Genomic DNA, 6,201 nt, shown 5'->3' with positions numbered 1-6,201 from the left:
ACACACACATACATGCACACACACATGCACACACACACATATAATTCTACACACCACACACACACACACATGAGAAAAACATACATGCACACATACATACATGCACACATACATACATGCACACATACATACATGCACACATACATACATGCACACATACATACATGCACACATACATATAATACATATAAAACATGCATGCACACATACATACATGCACACATACATGCACACACACATATAATTCCACACACCACACACACACATACATGAGAAAAACGAAAATGAAAATTAAGTTCAGACAAAGGGAAGTGCTAAAGAAAGACTTTTTTTTTAAAATAAAATGCACCAGTCAACTCAAGCTGTACTGACACAATGCTTAGACCTGAAGCCTCAACAACTTGTTGTATTATGGTGCTGGAGGCTACTGTGGAGGCAAAGTCGAGGATGTAGTCCACACAGTCTCCAGTGGAGTCTCTCCCCAGGGTTTACTATGGCTGAGTTCTTGCCACACCTTGCCCTGGACTTGGTTCTATGTGTTGGGAGAGAGCCTATGTGGGTCTAGGGAGAGAATATGAACTAGTTCTCTGTAGTCTCTTGCTATGAGGACACTACTCTTGCTGGATTAGGGCCCTCACCTTGACTTAATTATATAAGTCATTAGTCCAAACACAGTCACAGGGGTACTAGGATTTTAGCGAAGGAGTGTTTAGAGGGACATAGGCATTCAGCCTATAGCATTCAGGATAGATAGATGGAGATAGAGCTTGCCCAGGGCAGCCTTTACTATTTGGCATTTGTACCTTTAGGCAGTCTCCTCCCACATAAATCAGGAATGACCAAGGCATAATAGAATTGAGCAGAAAATAAGAGATTTGGCTTCCAGGGCTAGGTCTTAAAAAGCCCAGGTGCTGTCCTCAAACTCATGATCCTCCTGCCTCAGACTCTAAATTGCTGAGGAGCAAAGGTGTGCAGAGCACACCCCACAAGTCCTCTTTGTCCTTCTATCATTCACTCAGCTCATTTAGTCTGTCTCCCCCAGACACACACTAGGATATAAGTTATGTGTTGGAAAAAAGAATGTCCATTCGTTTGAACCATTCAATATGACACACACCTAATAAGTATTTGTCAAAGGACTTAATAAAGCCCTGGGGAGTAAAGATGGTATGCTTCGGGACAAGAGCAGGTGGAGAGAGGTGGAGTTAACGTGCGTGCCTAGGGAAGCCTCCGGTTGCTTTGGAGAGGGTGAAGGGGGCAATAAAGGTCAAGTGTAGAGAACATGGCTGAGGAGGAGAGTTCTTCCCTTGAGGTGGGTCCAAAAGACTAGAGGGAACTGGAGCTGTTGAGGAGAACGATTAGGCTAGCTTTCTGTAAGGAGTGTAAGATACATACAAAGTTCCATTTCCACAAACTGCACACACCAATTCTTTCTTGCTTGTTAATGCTTAGCAAGCTGTCGGAGTCAACATCCTAGGAGGGAGACAGAAGCCAAGGGTGGAGAACACAGCCCCCACTTGAGCTGCTCGCTTGTCTATACCATCCCCGTCCCCGCATATCTCCTTGGCTGGCTTCCTTAGAGTGGAATGGAGGTTTGAATGAGGACCAGAGTTTTAATTAATCAGACACTGTTCACGGTGGCTCGGCTCCAGCTCATCACAGGGCAGCCACTTCCATCCACGATCCTCAACTCTTATAATTATTATCAACATCCACAGCCTACACGGCGGAGGGACACACGGCAGGGCAGCGAGGTAAGCAGTTCAGCCTCGCCATGACCGGGTGCTAAGCAAATGCTCTACTTTCCCACGATTTTATTCTACAACCCTCGGACCCGACTCTGCCATCTTTCTTTAAATAGAATCCGCTTATTTAAAGCAGGGAGCCATTCAGATTTGTTTCCTACCAAATCTTGCTGAAGCTTGTTCTCCGGGAGTGCTGCAGGCAGAGAGATGTCTTTGAAGAACAACAAAAAGTGGCCATTCCTACTGGAGCATGGCCAGAAAATTAAAATACAGAGATAAGAATCCAATTGTGCATTGCTCACATAAAATCACATTGAGATTGTGCATGCAATGGTGCTTAAACCTATTCAGAGAGAGAAAAGAAATGTGTTGCCTAAAGGCCTTATTCTCAAAATTACACACACACACACACACACACACACACACACACACACACACCTATCTGGCTATCTTTATGTCTTTATTTTATTCTTGCTATATTTTATCTCATAATAATAGTATACCATCTGCTAAAATAGGCATAAGGCTCCTTTTTCTTCCAGCCTTCCTGTTTTGGAGCATCTACTGATGCGCTTGGAAACCCCTTTCCCATTTCTCCTTTCCCAACCTTTGACCTTATACCCTGAAACCATTATTCTTGTAGAAGCTCCCTTCCAAAAAAGAGTCTGGTTTCTTTCTTGTTTTTTTTTTTGTGGGGGGGTGGGGGTGAGAGGCAGGGGCACAGAGGCAGGAAGGACAGATCCCACTGTTACCCTCAGCAGACTGAAGGGTTCCACTCGATACTTTTTGAGACCTCAACTCAAGCAAAACTGGGATTTGTGATTTTGTTCCAAAAAAGAATTTTTGGACAAGCTGGTATATGGCCAGAGCTGGGGATTAATAAAGACATTTTGATACAGACAAAGAAGATGGGTAAGAAGTAAGACAGCCTCAAGACGGTAGATGTGGGCTTTTCTGGGACGAACCTGCTCCATCCTCTTGGCTATGGTCACATGCACCATTTTAGTGAGTTTTGAAGTTGCTACCTTCAAAGGGTTGCTAAGAAACCTGATGAGATCACTGTGTGGTTCTGAGGACTTCAGTTGATAAGGACCCCCCAGGACACAGGAAGCTAAGATAGGCTCACTGCCAACAAAGTTAACCTTCTGTTTGACATTCTCAGGCCATGCAGGGGGTAAGGAGTGAGGCCCAAGGTCGTTGTTAGAGCAAATACTGCTGGTTTTCCTGGAATGTCTACTTTCCACTTGTCAAAAGGCTTTGCAGAGACTCTGAGGTACTGACTGGTTAAAAGTTCACACCATTCTTCCAGAGGACCAGAGTTCAGTTCCCATCACCCACAAACAAAGAAACCAGTAAAGTGTGGTATCTGAACAGCAGAGTCCCTCAGTATAGCTGCCAGCACCAGCCAGCAGCATATGGGAGGGAGGCTACAGACGCAAACACCTCAGGATATAGTCACTAAACACAGTGCAGAATTAGTAGGCCATTCAATGAGCTTTATTAGTTATCAGGAAAACACAAATTATGAGAATTTGAGACAACTTTACCTCATTCTATTGGAAAATAACTGAAAAAAATCTAAGACTGGTTTTTGAGGCCACAAAGAATGCCATGGATAATGAATGAGAAAAGACAATTTGGTATCACGTCACTGAAGGCAAGAGAACTTTACATACAACCTACCAATTCTACAACTAGGTGGAGATCTAGAGAAACACCTAAAAAGGAACTCTCTGAAAAGAATTTACTTTCTTTCCTTCCCTTCCTCTCTCCCTCTTTCCCTCCCTCCTTCTTTCCTTTCTTTCTTTTAAGGCAGACCTTGCTGTATATTCCTGGCTGGTCTGCAACTCACATAGATCAGCCTGCCTCTGCCTACAGAGTGCTGGGATAAAGGCACCTACCATTACACCTCCCCGCCCACAGAGAGAGAGAGAGAGAGAGTCAGAGAGAGAGACAGAGACAGAGACACAGAGAGAGAGACAGAGAGACAGAGAGACAGAGAGAGAGACAGAGACAGAGAGACGGAGAGACAGAGAGAGAGACAGGCAGACAGATAGACACACACACACACACATACATACACACACACACACACACACACACACACACACACTGTGTCCACTTAGTATGTGCATGGATACCACCTATCAGAGCACAGATAGCCTTTGAGGGGCCACATCCCTAGAGAAAGCTGAGTCTCTATGCCCATAGCCACAGATTGTCAATAATACTTCCTCAGCCAGGGCTGGGCTTCGTTGCTCTCTCTCTCCTACCTGTGTTTGGACTTTGTCTAGATTGATCTTAGGCAGGTCTTATGGATGATTGTTTTTAAAACAAGACAAGACTTCTCTACATTGCTCAGGCTTGAGTCAAAACCTTTCCATTAGCCAGGCAAGCCTTGAACTTGCAAGTCTCCTGCCTCAGTCTCCCAAGTAGCTGAGATTACAGGCTTGTTCAGCCAGGGCCAACTATGACACGTTTTTAAAATAAACTCTACTTTTCATGCTTTCCAGGCCACTCGGTGTCTTAATTACTCTTCAGTTGCTGTAAGGAGGTACTGTGACCAAAGCTACTTCTAAAATCAAAGTGTTTAATTGGGGGGTTGTTTACAGCCTTAGAGATTTCATTCATTATCATCATGGTGGGGAGCATGGTGGCAGTCAGGCTGGCATGGCTGGCACTGGAGCAGTAGCTGAGAGCTCACATCTGATCCACACCACAAGTTGGAGAGAGAGAGAGAAAGAGAGAAAGAGAGAGGATGGGTATGGTCCTTTGAAGCCTCTAAGCCCACCTCCAGAGACGCACATGCTCCTACAAAGCCCCACCTCCTAATCCTTTCAAAACAGTTCCACTAACGGGGGGGGGGGCAAGCATTCAAATATTTGAGCCTACAGGAGCCTAATTCTCATTCAACCACCTCACCCAGTAGTGAGAGCCACAGAGGCTCTACTCGGTTCCCCTTTCTCCTTTCCTTAAAACAGTCGCAGCTTTCATGTGGGATCCTCTCCCTCCAACGCTAAGGCTCCAGATCAAGCCACATGCAGCTGCCTTCATCAAATGCTGAGCTGATTGGCTTACAGATAACATGGGAGCAGGGCTGTCCAATCAGAAGGAGCCCCAAGATGACTGGGAAACACCCTTGCCCTTTTCTACGGATCTAGAGTCTTGGAGGAGCGGAGCCCATCTTGCTCTAAGCCCGCCAAGTGGAAGCTGAGGATGAAGCCAGCAGAGGTGGGAGGTGAGCTAAGTGAAGGGAAATAATTAAATCCCAATGACATCATTTATGAGCTGAAGTAACTAAACGCAAATCTACTCTTGAACATCTGACTGCCTGAGCCATAAACTCCCCTTCTGCCTAAATGATTTTTGTCTGTTCTGTGACTCACAACCCCCAAATTTCTAGACCATGAATAGCTTTCTTTATCATTTGAATAATTTTTGTTAATTCTTTGAGAACTTCATTCATGTGTATAAAGTGTTTGGAGCATATTCACCCCAATTTCTTCCTCCAACATTTCCAACATCTCAATACACCTCCCACTCAACTTCATATCCTGTTTTCCTTTTAAAGTAATAACCATTGATATTGTTGTTCTTCCTATGGGGTTGCAAATGCCTTCAGCTCCTTCAGTCCTTTCTGTAACTCCTCCACTGGGGAACCCACATTCAGTGCAATGGTTGGCTGTGAGCAGCTGACTCTGTATTTGTAAGGCTCTGGCAGGGCCTCTCAGGAGATAGCTATATCAGGCTCCTTTCAGCAAGCATCTCTTACCATCCACAGTAGTGTCAGAGTTTGGTGACTGTATCCGGGATGAATCCCCAGGTGGGACAGTCTCTGGATGGCCTTTCCTTCAGTCTCTGCTCTGCACTTTGTCTCCATATTTACTCCCGTGAGTATTTTGTTCCCCTTTCTAAGAAGGACAGAAACACCCACACTTTGGTCTTCCTTCTTCTTGAGCTTCATGTGGTCTGTGAATTGTATCTTGGGTATTCGGAGCTTTGGGGCTAATATCCACTTATCAGTGAGTGTATACTATATGTGTTCTTTTGGGTTACCTCACTCAGGATGATATTTTCTAGGTCCATCCATTTGCCTAAGAATTTCATGAATTCATCATTTTTAATAGCTGAGTAGTTCTCCATTGTGTAAATGTACCACATTTTCTGTATCCATTCCCCTGTTGAAGGGCATCTGGGTTCTTTCTAGCTCCTCGTTATTATAAATAAGGCTGCTATGAACATAGTGGAGCATGTGTCCTTGTTATATGTTGGAGAAACTTTTGGGTATGTCCCCAGGAGTGGTATAGCTTGGTCCTCAGATAATAAATATCATATCCAATTTCCTGAGGAACCACCAGACTGATTTCCAGAGTGGTTGTACAAGCTTGCAATCCCACCAACAATGAAGGAGTGTTCCTCCTTCTCCACATCCTCGCCAGCATCTGCTGTCACCTGA

Source organism: Mus caroli, chromosome 9 (assembly GCF_900094665.2).
Source record: "Mus caroli chromosome 9, CAROLI_EIJ_v1.1, whole genome shotgun sequence".
In the NCBI taxonomy this organism is placed as follows: Eukaryota; Metazoa; Chordata; class Mammalia; order Rodentia; family Muridae; genus Mus; species Mus caroli.
The sequence above is the reverse complement of the archived record's forward strand: the minus strand, read 5'-3'. Positions refer to the sequence as shown.